Source organism: Pteropus vampyrus, unplaced genomic scaffold, assembly GCF_000151845.1.
Source record: "Pteropus vampyrus isolate Shadow unplaced genomic scaffold, Pvam_2.0 Scaffold22, whole genome shotgun sequence".
Classification (NCBI taxonomy): Eukaryota; Metazoa; Chordata; class Mammalia; order Chiroptera; family Pteropodidae; genus Pteropus; species Pteropus vampyrus.
This window is the reverse complement of record NW_011888803.1, coordinates 11,362,707-11,384,263: the sequence shown is the minus strand read 5'-3', so window position 1 is coordinate 11,384,263 and position 21,557 is coordinate 11,362,707. Positions and strand designations below refer to the sequence as shown.

Genomic DNA, 21,557 nt, shown 5'->3' with positions numbered 1-21,557 from the left:
GAAAGAAATGATTTTAGTCTCTATCCACCTCCTTTTTGGGAAATTCAGCCTTGTCATTCATGGCCAAAACACCTATTTGTGGAGTTAGCTATCTGAGGACTGAATTCAGGGCATATTTGTGATTCGCTCATTCTTTGCTAAAATCTGGCACAGAAAGAAGTCCAGTCTGAGAAAAGATCTTTTTAAAGCTTAGAAAGGACTCAGCTTCTCTTCATGAAGGAATAACTGGCATGGGACTTACTTTTCTATTGTAAATAGCTAAATAAGAGAATTTTACCAGAGCCATATCTATTTTTTTGTTTGATGCTAAATCCTTGGGTGGAGAATGCAATCTCCAAATTTCACACTGTTCCAATCTCCTTTGGTGGGATATGCATGTGATTTCTAGGAACTGAGTGCAGCAAAACAGCAAGAACCTTCTGTACTAAGAATCTGAATACTGGGAAACCTACAACAAATTAAAATACAAGGACAGTGACTACTTACTTCCTTTTCATTTTTCTTGTTCAAATTAATTTGGTCAAGACAATTAATTGTTAATCGTCTCTTGCCCCTAGAAAAGTATTAGACTCTCACTTCCCTGATGTTTCAGCTAAGTGTTTTGCTCTGTTGCAGATAATTCCACAAAGAGGATTTTAAAGTTTTTCTTAAAAAATGGTTCAAATGTTCACTGCTTTTTTAAAATTAGGACTCTGCATTTCTGTCTTCCACATCCAGGGCCCACAGTGTTTCCAAAGGCAGGGGATAGAAAATGCTTTAAGGTGAACTTTATGCAAAAATTCCCAAGGGTACCTAGAGTCTCTGTCCAATCTATAAGGCTACAGCCTTAGTTCTGCCAACTAATACCCCAAACATACTGGACCACTCTGAGGCTGTAGCTCTTTTAGTGGAATCTGCCTTATGTTGTGATCTCGTATCAGAGTACCAGGGCTCACGTTCACTTAGGTTCAATTTTCTTTATATCATCAAATAACACTTTGCAGATACTTCTGTTACCCTCTGCTATTTTACCTCAATTTCTTCATTTCAACTCTCCAAGTTTCTTTTTTAGTTTTACCCAATATAAGGAGCTCATGATCTATCTAATGAATCAATGTGGGGTTTGAGAGAGAAAATGACACCAAGATTTTTTGACTTGAAAAACAAAGAATGGAAGTGCCATTTAGTAAAGGGAGAGAAACTGCGAAAGAACAGGTTTAGGGGGAGGTGTAGAAAGAGTTTGGTTAGAAACATGTTAAATCTGAGATGTGTGTTAGACATCCAAGTCGAGGGGCTCCATAAACAGTTGGCTATGTTAGGCTAGAGTTAGGGAGAAGATCTGGCTTGGAGACACAAATTTGTGAGTCATTAGGGTACAGGAAGCAGTTAAAGCAATGGGACAGGATGAAGTCACTTAGGAAGTACACATAGAGAAGAAAACTACCTAAGGACTTCCTGCGGCAAGGAGCATTTTCCCACCAGACATGGGACTGAATCACTCTCTCACTTCCTTTAGGCTTCTGTGCAAATGTCATATTATCGGAGACACCTTCTCTGGTCACCTTATTTAAAATAGTAACTTGTCATCACCAGTAGCATACCATCCCAGCATTCCCTTCATTCTCCTAAGTTACTCTGTTCCAAGCATTATCTTTATTAGACGTACTACATACGTGCGCTTACTTGTGTTTTTGTGTCTCCTGCGTTAGAAGGTACGTTCCGTCAGGGATTTTGTTCTCACCTATCTCCCAGTGTGCAAAACAGTGTCTGGCATATAAAAAAGTATTCAATAGTTGCTGAATAAATGAATGAATGAAAAATGAGTGCGTTCGTATCCTTAAGTTTTCTCAGTTGTGAAATGTGTATGACAGAAATATTTCTGTGAATACCAGAATTTAGGGTTAGTGCCTTTAGTTTTGAAAAAGAGAACCACCAGATTTTTTTTGCAACACTCTGCATTTTCTCGTGCTACCAACATTCTGCTTAGGGGCATGAGGGAAGGCATTAAAGGCCCCCTGAGAGATTTATGTGGAGGTTGAAAAGGAAAATCTTCTTTGCCTTGTTCAGGGAGTTGAGAGAAGGAAGGTAGGAGAGGAGTTGGAAAAGAAGTGTTTTCAGCCTGATTTATTTTGAACCTTGGGTTCTTTTATAATAATATTAGCAGTAGCATGTTATTTCCTTACTTCCATTGCCTGCCTCAGTCATCTTCAATAGAACTGTTACAGAATAAGGTAAGGACCACAAGAAGAGAAGCACAGGTGTTTACTAAGCAACAGCAGTGCAATAGTGATTGATCATGGTTTGAGTCAAGATACTCAGTGGTAAATGACCAGCAATGCATAAGCACAGAAAAATGAAAGAGTAAGGACTATGGGAAGTTATGATGAATCAGAAGCGAAACAAATCAGGAATACTAATTTTTTAAAAGAAACAATATGATACTGGTTTTGTGGTATTTGAGAACCAGAAAGTTAACTGTCTGCTATAACATTATTAGGGTCTCTTACTGGAGTTTGAGTCTCTATTTTTTAAGAGGAATGTGGAAATGAACTAGACACTTATTTAAGAGCAACAAATTCTACCTTCAAAAGAATATGCAGATTTCAACCATTTTTGACTCATCTCTATTGCTATTACCCTGATCCATGCCATCATCACCTCTTAACAAAATTATTGTAACAGCCTCATAACTGGTCTCCCCATTTTCACCATTGACTCATATAGATTAGTCTCAACTGAGCAGCCAGAATGATCCTATCAAATTATTGGGTTTCTCCTCTGCTCAAAACCATCTAATAAATCTCCACCTCATTCGAAGAAAAACCCAAAATCTTTATAAAAATCCCACAAGGTCCTATGTCATCTCCACTCTTCTGACCCTCAACGCCCGTGTCCTAGCCCTCTCCTGCACTCCCGCGTTGCTGCAGCCACACTAGTCCTTCCAGCCACATATCCGGTTTCGCCCTTGCCTCAGGGCCTTTGCATTTGTCATACACTCTGCCTAAAATTCTTCTCTTCCAGATATCTGAGTGGCCCAATCCCTGGCCTTCTTCAGGACTTGCTGAAGCTTATTCAGATTCCAACCGCTTTTCACCATCTATCTCACTGTCACTCTGGTCCAAGCCTTCACCAGCCCTTGCTTGGATAACACTGCAAAGCCGATGCAGTATTACCACTCGCCCCCCAGACACAGCACTCCCTTTCCTCCTGCCCTGCCTTATTTTTCTCCATAGCATTTATCACCTTTGAACATACTACATATTTTAGTGACTTAATGCATTTCCCTTCTGTCTCTTCCCACTTGAGCACGAGTCCCAGGACGGCAGGAATTTTTGCCTGATTTGGACACTCTTTTGTCTCTAGTGTCCAGGAGAGTGCCTGGCCCATATTTGCCATTCAATAGATATTTGTTGAAATCAAAAAGTAATAGTAACAGAATCTATACAGAAATGATACATAAACTGAGATAAGCAAAGGAATACATATAAGTCTAACAGATGATTGAAGAGTCTGGAAGTACAGGGACAGACTAACACATCGAACGAAATGCTTAACTTCACATATTGAAAAAACAGGCTTCAGTCAGGATATACAGAAAGAACCTGTTAAATGACTAAATAGAAGGTTCCAGAACAAAACCTGGGGTTGGTCATGTCTTAGAGGTATGAAAAATCGGACAGTAAATTCTGTTTTGAGAGTGAGACGCACTCTCTAGAGGCACAGTGCCGGATGAGAAATCCTGCTCCGCTGCTCAGAGTCTAAGATGAGTTATTTCTCCAGGAGTCACCATCACTTACAGAAACAGCAAAAAGTGTCATGTGTTTCCAAAGGGAGAACACATGGACTGGTATTAAAATAGGAACTGCTGACTGGAAAACTGTTGACAGAATCTGGGCTGAGCCAGTCTCCTAAAACTTGTTTGAACATCTTAGAGGAAACAAAACCCAGGGCAGGTAGAATGGTGGCTCTCACCATTGGCTGCACATTAGAATCAACTGGAAAGCTTTAAAAATACTAACACTTGGGTCCAGTTAAAAGAATGTTTGGTGCGGCACCATGCATAGGTTTCTCTTGAAAGATTCTCAGGTAATTCCATCATGCAGATGAGGTTGGGACTTATTTCCCTGGATACATCTTATTTCCTCTTCTTGTGATAAAAAGTCAACCTAAGCACCAGATGAGGTCTTAAGGAAAAACCAGAGCTTTATCATGGACTACCAAAGTAGAACTCACTTAAAATGATTTCAGCACCCTATGAATGTAAAGTGTGATAAATACAAGGAACAGGTTAATCATATCTTTAGTCAATATGTATCTCAGACCTCATTTCTCCCCAGATCACTACATCAAGGCAGACAGGCTTTCTCATGCAGCCCACCCTCCTGTGGGAAGAGCATGTTGCTAGAATAGCATTTGAAAAGGGCCTTAGACCACAGCTGCAGTGTTCTATTGCGGAAGCCTGTCGCTGGCTATTTTCATATGCAGTCCAAGACCAACACTTTCGTCCCTACCTGCTCTGTTCACTCCTTTACTCCCCTGGGTTATTTATATATTCATCTGTCTCCCCTCCCCTACTCTAAATTCTGTAAAGGCAGAAGCTGCATTGCTCATTTTGGCACTCTCAGCCTCTGACCTAGTTGTCTAGGCAGTTTTACATGACAAGGAGTTCCATGTGGATAACGATGATTTACCCCTCCAGAGCACTTTCTGAATGTAGGAGATGCTTTGAACATTAGAACTGTAGTTCTGGTGGGGTCCATTTTTATTTTATAGGTGTTTTATTTTAGAATAATAGTATTAGTCTTACCTGGCAAAGGTTTCTTGATGGACAAAGGAAAACTCCACCTCTATCACGACATGAGCTACGGCTTACTATGTACCCAGACGGTGTCAGCACTTCACATGTATCCTATTATTTAATTTCCAAACATCCCTAGGCTCTAGGTACTCTTACATAAGAAATTGAGACTTCAGAAGGTTAATCTCCTGCCTGGGGTTACACAGCAGCAGGTAGAGGGGCCTGAACACAACCCAGGTAATCTGTTTTTAGAGCCAATTATTCTAAGTCACTAAACCTAACATTCCATGGATAACAGAAACAAGAGAATTGAAAACTGAATTCTTTCTTGATTTAATTGAAGAATTAGTAAGAAATAATGTTTTCCTTTACAGAAGGATTACTTAAAAACCAAGAGCGATACCACTTAAAATTTCCTATTAACTTACATTAGAATATCAGAGAGGCGTTTAAATTTATATTATATTCAGTGTGATATATACTCAGAGCTGTTTTCTTTTAAGTTTCTGTTTGCTTTTCCATTGGCAATGCCTCCTATCTCTTTGGCTTTAAATCTCTTAGCTCTTCAGTCTCTTGGTCAAGCAGTTAATTGCTTTAAAGAAATTAAAGGGTAAAATCTACCTCATTCAACAATTAAGCGCGGTACAGAGAGTCTATTTTCCTGTTGGAAAAGCGCCCATTTTCAGCCTACTGTACATTCATATGTTTAATAAACATTTTATAGTTTATCACTTGATGAAAGATACACAGGTTCAATTTTTATACCCACTGCTTAGTTTTAGAAAGATGAGTTTCTTTAATCTTGTTCACAGGTGATTCCAATATAAAAATAATGATGGTGCTTAGGTATAATCTTTCTAAAAATGAGGACATTGCTGTCTATTTTTAAAATATTGTTTTTCTGCTACCTTCCCCAATTCCATTAAATAAATGCCTTAAAGTATGAGAGGGTGAGAGATGGGAAATGACTGTTTTAAAATGTTATGCAGTTTAATATTTTTCTAACTCATTTTCAGATTATATTCCAAAAACATATATATTTTTAAGCAGGTTTCATTCCAGGTTTCCAAGCAAACACACCCAAATAGATTAATTAATATATCAGAGCCTTAGACTGTTTTCAAATGCTATACTTACACTGCTTATGATGTCACGCAAATAATTTTGATTCAGTTTGAATATGTCAACAGGAAGAGGTCTGGCAGAAACATTGAAATTCTAAGCAAACTAATTCTGAGACTCAAGCAATTCCATTACCAGAAATGTTAGTTAAACCAAACAGAGTGTGGCCAAAAAACATCAAGGAACACCACTGTTTTCAAGATCTGTGGTTTCCTCATATAAGGGACCTATTCTGCTCTTATTTTAGGTGGCACAAGAGGGCTTTTTGAAAGCATGGTATATTTCGAATAAAAGAAAAATCTCAATTAAGATGAGTAAATGTAAAGATGCTTTCAGCCATATACTAACATTCCTGAGATTCTCTATAAATATATCTGCTTCACACTAATAACGTACCTTATTGCCTCACCTAAAACATTCTTGTTTCTGTGTATTAAATATTCTAACGTGATACGGTCCTATGTGTACAGCTCCGGTTTGGGTATAAAATGTTTTTTCACTTCTACTGAAGAATAGGTTCCTGGAAAATTCTGCAGAAACATACTGTCATCTTTCTTCTAACCCACATGGCCACTGCTTACTGAACCCACTATCACATGGACCACTCATAACGATGAGATATGCTCCTACTTAAGGCACGGACATGATATTAATTGCATTTCAATAAAAAATTCAAAGGTAGTTTGTGTAAATTTTTCTTCTCTATGAAGTGATTACAGTTGTTTTGTACATTCAGGGCAATATGAAGTCCTTAGTCCAAAATAGTATATGCCAACAGTAAAGCTGATAAAAATACTCCTGGTATTACCTTATATGTATATATTACCTCATTTAACATCTGGATTCCCAGAACTCTAAGTTTAGTCATAGGCAGCCCCATTAATCTAAAAAATAAAAATAAAATTAAGTCACCTCTACTCACCATTTTGTTCAACATAATATGGTGGTTACAATCCAAATTTTACAGCCAGAAAGACCTAGGTTTGAAATCTAGCTCTGTACCAACCTCTTTAAATTACACAGTTGAAAAAGGACCTGGCAGTAAATGATCATCTTATTATTTAATTAAGAAAATATTAGCGAAGCTTCTCTCCAGGGAAGCTCCTAGATTCTGAAAAATCCCATTTCCTGTATGCTCCTTTCTATATACTATTTGTGGAAAATGCCTAAAAGTACCTCACACAAAACACTTTGGGGATCTTCAATAATTTTTTAAGAATGAAAAGGTCCTGAGGCCAAAAAGTTGGCTAATGGCTTCTCTACACTGCAGCTTCTGTGATCCTTTGAAAATTCAAAACTCTCTAATAGCTCCTGTTCTCACTCAGAATAGAGATGGACAAGGCACTTTGAGCCTACAACACCCTCTCTTAATAACTACTCCTCTCCCCCTCTCAGTGCCCTCTATTCTTTTTGCTGTTCCCTCTGCTTGGATCTCACTTTCCTGAGATATGGATGGTTCCCTCCACTCTTTGCTTTATAAGATGTATTTTTAATTATTTCTCTTTCTAGATATTTTCCCTGTTCTCCTCCATATCGTTGCCTCATGTGTATTTGTTTACCCTGTGTACTCTCTCAGGGAGTAAGTCCTCAGGGAGAGTGGCTGGTCTGTAATCTCTCAAAGGACAGCAGATCTAGTGTGCTCTGCATCATGTATGGTCTTGCACTAAAAACACATGGCTGATCACAAGGGGTTATCTGACTAAACATTCAGGCAAGACCATACTCACCTACTGCAGAGAGGCCCAACCCTAATCTAGTCGTGAAATCTCCCAAAGACTCAGCCTCTATGAAAATTTGTGGAAAGGCTGATAACTTGATGTCAGAAAATTTTTCTTTTTCAACCCTTACAAAGGTAGGTTAAACTTCGATCTCTCTTCAGAAGAGATGTACACTCACTCTTCATTTTTACTTGGAGAGCCCCTCATACCTCTAGAATTATTAAATTTCTCCACGTCTTCATCTTAGCTAAAACTACTCTTTTCATTTGTTTCACACAGATTCAGTTTTTCAATGCTCTGATCCTCTTTGTGATGGTCTTCTCTCTTCCAAGATTTTATCTTCCTATTAGCTTATGCAGTCTTAAATTAAACTGTATGAGTTAGTGTAGCATTGAAAGATCCCTAGGGTCTGCTTTTCTTTTACTGCATCCCAGTGAATGCTTTAAAAATATACTAGCACACTGCCTTATAAAAAATTTTCCCAAATTCGTTTGTACGATATAACTTGCACCCTCCACCCGGAAAGAAATTAGTGTTCCTGATAAAACATTTAAGTAATTGATTCTCGTGAACTTTAATAACATTAAGAAACTCTGGGAAATTAGTTACTACCCATGCAGTTGACCAGCTGTCAATCAAGAGTTTAGTGGTCTTTAACCAAATATACATATATTTTTTTTGATATGGAATGTAGTGCTTTTGTAACCATTCTCTTTTCCTCGAAAATGACCCTACCAGGAGCAAATCTTTGTACTAGCCTACTAGAGAACTTTTCCTTTACAGGAAACTCATTATAAAACTTTGATACATGCTAACAACAAAGCTGTCTTTTTTTTTTTTTTTTTTTAATGTAGGGATCAGTAAACTTGTTCTACAGAGGGAGAGATAGTAAATATTGAAGATATTTACAGGTCGCATCCAGTCCATGTTGCATATTCTTTTTAACAAATTTAAACAATGCTTCAAAAATGTAAAAAACCATCTCAGCAAGTAGGCCATACAAATTGAGGTAGCAGACCTAAACCACCAGGGCCACAGTTTGCCAATTCTCATAATGGTTCTTAGAGGTCAGATGCAGAGTTGCTCAATTCAAAAGGAACAGAGCAGTTGGCAGCCTCTGGATCAAGGAACTTGATGGCATTTATGCTATAGAGATCCTTTGTGTTTCTTTCGAGCCTTAAATTTTAAAAAAATTAAACAGCATGACTTAATTTACTTGCTGCACAATCCTGAATCCTCTGAGCCTTGGAGTTTTTGCTGATCTATGACTATTTGAGTATTTGAATGTCAAAGTCTAATGATCATCTAAAAGGACTCTCACTCTGCTGGGCTTAAGATGACCTACCATCTAAGTTCAGGGTATGGAGAACAGTTTGGGTCCTAAGGATTGAATTTGGGGTTGAAGTTAAAACAGAACTCCACCCCAGGATAAGATTACAGAAGTATTTTGATAACTGAGTGACAAGTCATGGGAAGTCAAGTGCAGAACCCAAAGTTTCTGGCCTACGTCTTAAGTTTGAGAACTTCCTGGGCCAGTGTTTTGTACCTGACACATTCCATGGCTAAATGTCTGTTATATTATTAAGAAACCAATCGAAGCCCTTAAAAGAAAAGTTTAAGATGGGCAAGTATGCATTGTTAAGAAAAAAAATCCTAAACTTGGAAATGAGGCAAAAGGAGGCCAAAACATCCTGTCAGCATAATACTGAAGAACTGGTTAACTGGCCCCATGCAAGGCTAATTCAGAGCAATATACTTTCTTTGATGCTAATTCTACTGATTAAATTCCAGACTTGTATCTTTTTGTCCAGTAGATAAGAAAACTCAAAACATGTTTTTTATTGCCCTGAAAGACATTATCTAGTTTTGTATCTTATCTAGCAATGTTATTCTAACATTACTTTTTCAAATAATTCCTGAATGCTCTTTGAACCTACTTTGCCATTCTGCCAGCTTCTTCATTAAGGAGTTGAATAAATCTTTCACTTGTTCACTCTGTTTCTTGAAGAGTCATTTTAACTTTCTGAAATTTATCCTTTTACAAAATTCACAGAAGTCTTGTTTTTGTGTCTTGACTGCAGTGTTTGTGTGTATATATGTGTGTGTGTGTGTGTGTGTGTGCATGTATACATATATACACACACATATATATATGCATTTGTATTTGTCTAATAACTAAAATTATATGTAGGAATTGGTTCAGATTGGTTCAAATAGGTTCTATTTGCCTGTGTCTGGAAGTGGTTATTCATAGTGTTGTTTTTGTTGTGAGTTCTTTGGGTACCTGCTAAACCTATAGCTTCCCATTTGCTTAGAACACCTCTAAGAATAAAGGTTAAGTGGTCACAGGAGTTGATCCTTTGTGTGCTAGGAGAACATCTTAAACAAAGAGATTCACTTTGAAATGAAAAAAATAAGGGGAAATCTGCCCGGGTGATTTCATAAGGATGTGAAGAGAAAAATGAAGGGAAATTTCTTCCAGGTCTTCGTCTGATAGTCAATTAAAAGAATAGTTCTAAGAAGACCAAAACAGATAGAATCCACAATTTATCGAGATAGTACCCTCCATCACCATCTCAGGCAAGACAGTAGTGAAGGAATGTTAGCCAATACAAGATGTTTTACATTTAAAAGTGCTTTTACCTCTTTCCGAAGGTAAATTAAGAAAGCTCTGAAGCCTCAAATGAATGAAGTTCACATATTCCAAGCAGAAGCTAATAAATACTTATATATATCTCAAATAACGGAATATAAAAAATATCTCCCACCCCATTGCCCCACAACTAAAAGAGAAAAAAAAAATGCACAAAAGTTTGGAGTTAATGGGTGGTATCCAGGTCGCTAAGGATAAGGAACCAAAAAATAGGCAAATCGCTATTTGTTAAGCCTTTAGCAGCCCTTTCTATACTTCTCAACCAGAACTTTTAACCCAAAGAGATTCAATATTGCTTTAATAGTACTTTGCAAATTATAATTAAATTATATAAAATTCAATGTTCAATTAACATTCCTGATAATGATGCTACTTGGAAAAATTAAACTATTTTGCTAAATTTTATTACAAAGACATTAAATGTCTTAGCCTTGACTTTATACTAGTATAGGAGATGATGCAAAAATTATACCTCATTTACAAAAATGGTTAACACAGGGATACTATATGACCCAGCAATTCCACTTTTACACCTCAGAGACATGAAAACATGTCCACACAAAAACTTATATATGAATGTTCATAGGAGCATTATTCCTCATAGTCCCGAAGTGGAAATAACCTAAGTGTCTACCAGCTGATGACTAGATAGTGAAAATATGGTGTATCCATCCATACAAAGGAGTATTATCTGGCAGTGAAAAGGAATGGCATATTGATACATGCTGTAACATGGATGAACCTTGAATATGTGCTAATAAAAAAAGCCAGTCACGAAAGACCACATATCATATGATACCATTTACATGAAATGTCCAGAATAGGCAAATCTATAGATAGATTCATGGCTGCCTACAGCTTGGGAGAAGTGGGGGACACAGTGGGTACTGATAGCTAAAGGGGCACAGGCTTCTTTTCAGGGCAATGAAAATGTTTCAAAATTGGATTATGGTAATGGCTGCACAATTCTGTAAATGTACTAAAGTATACTTTGTATACTTTATTGTATACTTTAAATAAATCAGTGTTATAGAGTATGTAAATTATATCTCAATAAAGCTGTTAAAATGTATATTAGTTCATGCATGACAAATCTATTCTCTGATAGGATGCCTATATAATTGGAAATTACTAAATTCCTTTTATTTCTCATAAGTCAGATCTTTATTTACACTAAAAATTTAAGTCTTTGTAGATATGTTCAACAACACTGAATTATAGTTATAACTAGCCTGTTTCTTTACTGGTTGTTATAAATTTCAGGCACTGCTGCAGTAATGTGAAACCATGGAATGTCATATTTCTCTGATTAGTTTTTAATATGAACAGTGATATTTTTAAGTAGCAATGTAAATTGTGACTCAAGAAAATTAATTTTAAGACCTGGGACGAATATTAAAATTAAGTAATTAATGAATAATCTTTGGTAAAATAGTATCACATAGTAGTTTTAACCTATATATTACATCTATACATAAGCATAATTTATTCTTCATAACATTCAAATAAGACTATAATCACTGTCTTACAACATGCCTTATAAAATTAATTTTATCTTAAAAACTAAAGTTTAACACTAAATACTGTCATCCGTTTAGCTTATATGATTTATGTAAGTAACATATCGAAATAAAATTACATTTTAAAGTAGTTTAATATAATACATAATTGATAACTCAGAAAGATTATTTTTGAGATGGCCTTTCCTCAATATGAGGCTATAAAATTATTTACTTATCATATGTTCTACTCAAATGACAAGTTAATTTTTCCTCACCCAACCCACATATATCCTTTCAGAAGAGGCAAATAGCTTTCAAATAGCTTTTGTGCTGCTTTTTGATATTTCAAAATTATAAATAACTGAAAGCAAAAAACAGAATAAGATTCCTGGCTTCTAAAGAAATTAAAATTCTGAGATTTCTAGTGCACCTTCTGATTTAGTTGTTACTGGTTAATAAGACAGCCACAAATATGACTTTCTCTTATCACTGGGCATCTCTATTCTTATCTGACAACATTTTAAAATGTGGCTTTAAGATTATGTTCCAAATCTGGAGCAATAAAAAAAGCATTTTTTTATATTCAAAACATGTTTGACACATACCAGACAGCCTCAAAGTAGCACAAAGGTCTGCTACCTCTCCTACAATGCAGGATGTGGCACTCACAGTAAAAGGGATGCTAGAAATAATTAGTTTTAATTGATTTGCTCCTAATTCCTTAATTAGGCCAACAGTAGGCTATTCTGTTTACTGAAATCATATTTATAGGGAAAGCTATCAAGTTAAAAAAAAAGTTAAGAGGTAAAATGTTAATAATGTGATTATATTATTAGATACCCTTTCAGGATAAGTAAAATCATCTTTACTTTCATGTACAAGGGCTGACTTAAGCAGATTTACTTACTTGTCTGTTAATTTTAAATAGCTGCATGTCAGTTATAGATTAGCGTGGCACTCATTTTTTAGTCATTGCTTTGTAGATTCCTTAGGATGTGCTGTGTTATGTGCCGTTGAGTCGGCCCCAACTCCTGGCGACACTTTCAATGAGTGATGTCCACAATGTCCTGTCCTCAAAAGCCCTGCTCAGCTCCTGTAGACTGATGCCTATACCTTCTGTTATGGAGTCAATCCATCTCAGGTTTAGTCCTCCTGTTTTTCTGCTGCCTTCTATTTTTCCCAGCACTACTGTCTTCCAAAGAACCCTTCCTTTTCATGATGTGCCCGAAGTAGGACATCTTCGGTTTTGTCATTTTTGCCTCTAGCAATGTTTCAGGCTTAATTTGTTCTGGGACCCACTTGTTCCTCTTTCTGGTAGTCCAGGGTATCTGCTGTGTTCTCCTCCAAAACTATATTTCAAATGAATCAATTTTTTGTCCTGTCAGCCTTCTTCACTGTCTTTAGGACGTGGAACCCTAATTTCTAAACACAAAGTTTGTAAGAGATATTTTTACTTCTTCCTTTCCAATATTTATGTCTTTACTTTTTTTTTTTCATCCTTATTGTACTGGCTGGCCTCTTGTATAATATTGAATGGGATAAGACTTGTCCGTGGAAGCCAGCTAAAGAGCCACTCAGTCAACTGTCAACTGTTAGTGACCTTGAATCCACATTTTTAAATCTCATTTAACAATATCTAACCACACACTATTCTTATAAAATGTCCCTGGAAAGAATGAATTTTTTAACTGACTTACCAGAAACTTTCCTTTTAATATGTAAGACTGAAATAAAAATTTAACATATGTTTAGAAATGATTTGTCCAAAAAAGTTTTTTCTAGCAGTCTATTCAGTCTACTAATTATCCATCACCATCACCTTAGGAATAATTTTACTTTTGTCCTATTGGCATACAGTTTGCCTTTCTGTCTTGCCCTTCATTCATTCATTCAACAGATATTTACTGATCCCTTGCTACATATTAGATATTGTTCTAAATACTAGTGATATAATAATGAACATAACAAAACAAAAATTTAGTGTACTCGTATGGTTAGTCGATTTGTTTTTCTTCAAGGTATGACCCTATACTTCCCTTAATTGAATTTCATTGCTTAGTTCTATTTCATTTCTTTATTTTTCATTTCATTTCATTTCGCCAAGTTCATTTCCAATCCTTGCTTCAACACTGTGCTGCTTTATCTACCACAGATATATGTGAATGTATAGCCACTTAACAGATACATGTCTTCTATTATGCCACCCAGATCCTTTGATAAAGTGTTTCAACACTCAACTCAGATTCAAGCTCTAGACACACCTTCAACTGCTAGCTCCTCAATTTTAACTACTTTCTGGTTATAGGGAACCAGAAACTGCAATAACTAGAAAGTTGTCTGCAGGGCAGTATTTCTTGTTTGCTGATGAGAACATTATTCTCAACCTTGCTAATGTTAAGGGAGGTGATACAAATGAGCCTTGTCGGTGTTTTCCTAATGAAGCTATTCCCATAGTTATTTTTAAAAATCAAGGTGTTATCAGCTAAACAATTTTCTATAGTATTTTTCCAGAAGTGAGATTTATGACCTACATCTTTCCCATTAAAAAAGGATATTTGAACCTGTTTCTAATTCTCATAAATCGCTAAGATATTTGAGAAAGACTAGTTAGTACTTTTCATTGATTTGACAAGTTCTTCAGATACACAGGGAGAACTCACAGGACCCATAAGTTTTCATATATTTAGCTTATTTGGGGACCAAATAAGGATTTAATTAGTAAATCTTTGTCTTTAAGATTTATTTTGATGTCTTGACTTCATATTTTATAGAATACTTGCTCCTAATTTCCAATTACATATACAAATATTTTTGTGTGTGTATTTAATGACTCCATTAAGGATAATTTCTAAGAACACGATAAAGTTTTAATACCAAAATTTAAAATAATTAAAAGAGAACTGGATACAATCCAAGATAGTAGGTTAGGAATGTTACTGTAAAATATATCATTAACATTTGTTCCACCACTATTTCTTGAATAGCTATGTCCCAGGCACTGTGCAGGTGCTGTGGATACAGACGTGAACAGGACAGACATGGCCTATATGGCCTCTGCCCTAATGGAAGGTTCAGTGCCACTCCAAAAATCAAACAGAGAGAAAGGATGCTGAAAAACAAAGATATTTCTAAAGGTTTGAGGATAAAGGAAAGGGGAAAAAAGCAATATGGTTAAAGTAAAAGCTGGAGGAGAAGATGAGGTGTTTGAGGGGAAGGGAGCAAGCAAGGACAAACAGGCTCTAAATGCTGAAAGAAGCCAATGTATAAAGAAGCCAAACTCCTCTAACCCTTACAGCTCCCAAGATTAGACATGAGAAGCCTAGGCTTATGCTCCCTAGGGAACCGAAACACGGAACCACACATAAAAAAGCTAAGTATGACTTCAGAAGCCCCACCCTCCCCAAATATCCACTTGTTATGAGCTGAAATCTCTTCGATAGGGAACATAGTGTTTCATAATTATAAATAAATGGCTTAAAATATGAATGCTCTAATAAGGACAAACTAATTTATACTTGTATATAATTACCAGCAGCAAAAACAAATAGCTATTATCAGAGCCTTTCCAGCATAACAGAAGTAAATAAGGGATATTGAGCATTTAAAGTTTGGGGAGAGCTTCCCATCCTGGAAATCTATGAATGCAGGTAGATAACTTTATGAATTCAATAATTTTGCCAAGGTGTAATTGAGACAACTAGAAGCCTTATATTTTTTTATATATGTATTTCAGTTTAAGAGTCAATAAAGTATAAAGGCAAATAAAAAGCAACAATCTAATTCTAGAGAATTTAATTAAGATACATATACATTCATACAAACATATGTACATATTGACTATTCTTTATGTCTTTTGTGGCTCTTTTTTGAGTTTCGGACATAATATAGAATCATGCTACATACATCATGTGTTCTCAACAGGATGGCAATCTTGTCCCCGACAAAAACTGGTTCTTGGGGATAGGGTAAAAAAATCTTAAATAGTGGTGTGTAGCCCACTAAAAAGCCACAGTATATAAAAGATATCCAGTGTATCTGTGATATTATGATTTATCTAAAAAAGTCTTGGAGAGGGAGGGTATTAATGAAAGAAAGGTTGAGAAACACTTCTCTATGAGCTCCATTACATTCTCTCCAGTGTTTCAAGCCCTTGGGCAGTTTTTTGGTTTAGCCAAAGGAACTCTGCTCTGCCTTCCTACCCTTCTCTAGTAGGGGAATATCTTTGGTTCTTCTGAGTCCTTAAAGTGTTCTTTTGAAGAACATATAGTTCTCCTGGATTCTTTGACTCAAAACACTCAGTCATCTGGAACACTTTGTTACTTCTCTGAGCTTTAAAACAATTTTACGTAAAATTGATTTTTCACTTTTGCCAGTTCTCCCTTTTCTGAACTCTCTTCATTTTCTGAAGCCAAATTACTGTTTCTCTATCAACTGCCATTCATAGTTAGATACACCATAGACCATAGAACCATATTTTAAAAGGACTCCTATGCAACACCAGAAAATGATCCTAAATTCACTCCTAGAAGTTGTGATAGTGTGTTATACTTCTATGTAGATAGCCTGGGTTATTTTTTTGTTTTATGTCTGATATTGGAAAAGAGTTGTCATTCTCTACCTTTAATAGTTAGAAAATTTTCAATATATTCCTGCCACACTATCTACTTTAAGCAAAGCTCTGAGAAAACCCTCTTGCCTTTCTGTGCCAGCCCTGGGAGCAAATGCGAGTAGAGTGGTGTGCTAGATGTCCAATACTACACTGGTTTCTCTTGCCCATCTTGACCCCACAGTCTCTTTCCTGTTTCTACAGTCCAGGAATGAGCAATATCTAGCAGGCCTCAGTCATAAAGTATTATAGTCATGCTTCATTTCTTTTACCTCTTCCTTTTTGTATTTTCCACCTCATATTTGTGGTGAGACTGTCTGGGTCTTTTCTCTATGCTAATTCTCTCTTTAAGATCACTTCTGGTAGGAGCCTCCATACTATGCCACGATTAGTCCTGTTTTCAACCAAAGGGGTTTGAAATCCTCCTTGCTTATTATCTCAGTCTTCTAAGGTAGGTATTCCTCTCCCTTAGGTAAATCCTATTCCTAATTAAAGAAATCCATCTGGACTGTTACTCAATCGAAATGCCAAACTACTCAAACACTATTAACGTGTTCAATATACCTGAAACTAATGAGGTTATTATACCACCATAGGAGCAATTTATTAATGAAACATCGCTATCTTACATGACAACTAATGGCCATGGCTTTAAGACTGTGGCTTTTCAGTAAATGTAATTTCAGTTAAATCTGTGTAGGAGGCTTGGACGAACAAGTCTCAAAATATAGAGGAAGGTGCCACTAACAATCATGTAACAAAGACAAATAATTTAGGTGTTTCTCCTAATTACTGTAAGGCTCTCTCACAGAATACCTGACTCATCTTTCATTCAGGAAATAGAAACCGTCTATGTTTTACACAAAGCAAAATTATAAAGAAATAGAAAAATGTACCTTTCCTCGAAGAGTTTATAGTCTTTCATAGGGTATTACTTGGGAAAATAACTAAAAAAATTTTTTAAATAATTTTTAAGCACTAGGGGTACATGTAATCTGAATTGTAAGTGAGTAGACAAAAGATTTAAAATGGAAGGTACGTAAGCTCAGAAAGGATGTAACATTTAGGCTGAGCCTTAAAGGAGATGCAGAATTTCAGCTGGTAGAGGTTAAGGGTGAGGTATGTGGTGGGGAGGTACTGGGTTGTTCATGGTGCCTTCCCTGAGTGATAAGCAAGACTGAGAAATCAAGAAAACAGGAAAATGTTTTTGCCAAAAAATACAAATTCCAACCAATTAAAACATGGCTAGTAAAGTTCTAAAAAATGTGCAGAGTGGAACAAAAGAAAAACTGTGTAAGGTGAGTAAATGTTTCTAAGTCAGGACTACAAAAAAAGGATGAGATTCAAAAGTTAAAGATGCTAAAAACCAGATTAGACCTTTGTACAACCATATAAAGAGTGACTCACTGATAACACTAATTACTACATGCACATAAAATATACAGAAAGTGAAATAGAGTAGAAATTTCAATCAGTGCTAGAATACAAGGGTGTTAATCCCTCCTATCTACTAAGAACCTACTAGGTGATAGGACCTGCCCTTTGTATGTATTGTTACACTTAATCCTAATGATGATCCAGCCAGGGAGGCTTTATGAACCCCATTACATATGAGGAAAATGGGGCTCAGAGAAATCGGTAATGTGAATTAGCTAGCACTTCTACTGTTCAGTAGAGCCAGAATTTGATACCAGCCTTTCCTATCTTGAGGTCATGTCCTTTACCCTATGCCAATCTAGAATGATTTATATTTTAAAATAAATTAAGTAGATTCAAGGATACCTCCATAGTAATGTCACCCTCTTTGCAATATGCTTCCAGCCAACACTCCAGGGTAGAAAGTCTTTGGGGGTGTAATGTAGCCCACGAGACCATCATCATCATGAGAACAGCTGACGAGCATAAGTGACATGTCCATTAGGTTAAGCTTTAATCAGTCATTTAATAGAGATCAGTGGCAAGAATAAGGGTTTGGGAGAACAGATGGCCCTGATTCCAAATCTGAATTCTGCTATATACTAATTACATGAAAAACCCTGAACAGGTGACTTTACTTCCTTGACCTCAGTTTTGCAAACAGAAATAATGGTAGTTAACAAATTTATGTAGGAAAAACAAAGAGGAAGCTTTGAATAATGGAAAAGTACATTATTAAAGCTAAAAAGGCTTGGCCTCATTCAGGCATTAATTTAGCCGAATGGTCTTGGGCAAGTCACAAACTCTGAGCCTCTCTTCTGTGAAATGTGGATGGCATCAACTACCTTCCGGGTTTGTTGTAAGATTCTGAGATAATGTGTGTCAGGTTCCTAGAGTAGGTAGACTATATTACAGTAATGTATACCATATTAAATCATTAGCATGATGCTTGGCAAAACATATACATTTCCACTCCATTCTTTTAAAACTTATTATAACGTTATTGGTGACTCTAAATATTACAGACTATTAAAAAGTCATAACAACAATTGGATAAAAACTGGGTATCTTATAAGTTAAAAATATTGCTAACTTTTTTTTAAAAAGATAAACCTCACGTAAGTGGAAAATTAGTCATTCTTTTCTCCTACAGTCCTTATACATTTTTTCACTGAAAGCATTCCCGTCTAAAAACATTTCATCAAGTAAAGTGCTTAGTCAATCTGAGAAATGACATTTAGTACCATTAAGCCTTCGATAATTCTACAAATAAGAAAATTATTAAACATGCTATCACTGATAAGACTGTTGGGTTAGTGGACCCTATCTATGCTCAATATCTATGATGTGAAACATGAAAGATATCCATCCTTGCAAAGCTGCTCCCCATCTCCCCCTCAAAAACAAACAACTTAAGCTAGAGAAAGTGTTTAATCACTCCAAAGTAAAGCAAATCGGGGTTACATCCTTGATTTTTTCTACTTAAACGAGTCACAAGAAATGCAAACATCATATAGTTGTATACATCTAACCTGTTATTTTCGTCCACACATCCAACGCAGGGTTTATGAATCTGAGCAAATTTGTGAAGTTCCGCTTTCATTTTGGGCTTACACAAATCATTAAAAAATAAGGGAAGAGAATGTATATACCTATAAAACTGATTGGCCCTGGCGATTTTGCAGTGCTGAGCCTACCAAGGAGGTTACCACTTTTCCTCCTCTCTCGTCTCAATGGCATTTTTAATGACTTGTACATGAAGAAGCCTCAAGTATGCCTTAGGAAACTACTACATACCTGTCCGGAAATGTGACCGTTGCTTAAGGCTGCATTTCGTACATTACCGAGGGCTTGTAAGAAGTGTGTGACTAAAAGAGGACTGCCATGTCTTTTACCTATTCCTCCCGCGTAACGGTGCGTTAAATAGGGCCATTCAAGCCTCCCTCTGCCTAATGCCAGCACTCCTACAAAGACTGATTGATTCTTATTTTTTACTTTAACGAGGATGGGGACTTGAAAGTGTTTCCTAACTGGTTTGCTGCGCGTTTAAAATGCTTTAAACGCATTTGAAACCAAGTGAAGTTTGGCCCTAACACTCTAAAATATCCGACCTGGGACGGGGGTCTAGGTGTCAGTGTTCTGAAGGAACTGGAATCTGATGTACACCGGCCGGCGTAGGGTGGGGGAGGGAAGAACTGGCTGAGGGAGAAAAGAAAGGAATTAAGAGTCTACAGAACACAACCTAAAGCTACTGAGTTGCTTACTCCATCCTTAATCACCACCTTGCTGGGGACCCGCTGGAATGGGAAAGACCGGCGAGCCTGGATTTGGGTCCAAGGCAACGGTCCTGGCCTCAATCGCCGGCCTTTTCACCTGGCTTGTGGGGCCCGCGCGATCCGGCTCAACCCTTTCTCCCCTCGGGTCCTGCAAGGAAGCGGCATCGTGCTCTCGGTCCCTTCCGAGACCTTCAATTCCTCTCTCCCCAAAGTGCTAACTTCAGGAGCTCGGCGGTAGTTAGGGGAGAGCAGACCAGAAGGGACAGGCCCTGGGGTCTCAGAGATGTGTAAGGTAATAAAGAACGACGACCGCCCCCGGCGCTGGCCCCATTTTATCCTCGCCCCCTCCCCCAAGTCCGCAGAACCTGCTGCGGCCGCGCTGAGCTTGGCGCCAGGCTGGGGACCCGCGCCCGGACGCTTGGGTGGGTGGGGTAGGGACTGGCGGGTCCCTGAGCCCTAGCAGCATATGGCTCCAGGGACCGATCACACGGTGGGCAGGCGACCACACTCCGCCCGCCCGAAAGCCGGGAGGAGGCAGGGACGCAGGCGAGGCGGGGCGAGTCCAGGCTCCAGCGCACCTAGAGGACCGAGCCCGCGGTCCTCTGCGGGCCGCTCCTCTCCATCCCTCCGCGGTCCCCGCCCTTACCTCTAGACGCGAGGGTGCTGGCTGCGGAAGGTGCTGGGGAACCAAGATCTGTCTCCCGATCCGGCTCAGAAGCTGCCAGCGACAGCAGGGTCGCCCCCAGGGCCGCTGCTCATGGCTTGTTGCGTCCGGGGCACTGCAACCGCGGCCACGGCGGCGCCTTCCTCCTCGTCCTCTTCGCGGGCTCCGAGCCGGGACGCAGCTAACGCCGCCTCCCCGGCGCGGTCGGAGCCGCCTCCAGCGCCGCCCCGCGCGCAGCCGGGCCAGCGGCAGCCAGCGCCGCCCAGCGCCCAGCCCCGGGGTCGCCACCGCCGCCCGCCAGCCCACCCCGCGGTCCCAGCCCCGCTGTGACGCAGGCCGCTGTGCCCGGGAACTTCCTCCTCTGTAGAGACCACCCCGGGCCGGGCACCCGCCGGCGAGGGTTGCCGCCCCCCCGCTGGGGACTTCCTTCAGGACGTGGAAAAAAAGCCTCCCACTGCTCCCCCGCGGGGCCCCTCCGGCCTCTGATCCGCCCACCTGGCGGCTCTGCCGAGGGGAATCGGCTGGGTCTAGTACCTTCCCCCCGCCCCCCATCCCGAACAATGCGCGGAAAACCCGAGGCTTCTCTGCGCGCAGCGTCCGCTCGGCTACCGCAGCCCTCCCTCCCCGGGGTAAGATAGAGGGGACAGCTACCACTAAAAATAGCCCTTCTGGGAACTCCTGGGAAGGACCGGGGTCACGGTAGAGATAATCCCGCCTCCTTATCTCCCTCCCCGCCTGAAAACAGAAGAGTGGGAGGGGTCGTGGGACGCATCGGCGTAGACGATGAAGAAGGAAGGCAAAAGCCAATTTCCCTGGACCGTGA

At 38.6% G+C, this 21,557-nt stretch overlaps 1 protein-coding gene across 1 annotated transcript in view; it reads right to left on the bottom strand.

Moving 5' to 3' along the window:
• The window catches only part of LRRC8C (leucine rich repeat containing 8 VRAC subunit C), a 70,152-nt gene extending 49,226 nt beyond the window's left edge, over positions 1–20,926 (bottom strand). The window contains exon 1 of the mRNA XM_011355616.2: positions 20,717–20,926. The gene's annotated coding sequence lies outside the window, so the exon portion shown is untranslated. The remainder of the gene's footprint in view (positions 1–20,716) is intronic.
• Between the last annotated feature and the right edge of the window lie 631 nt (positions 20,927–21,557).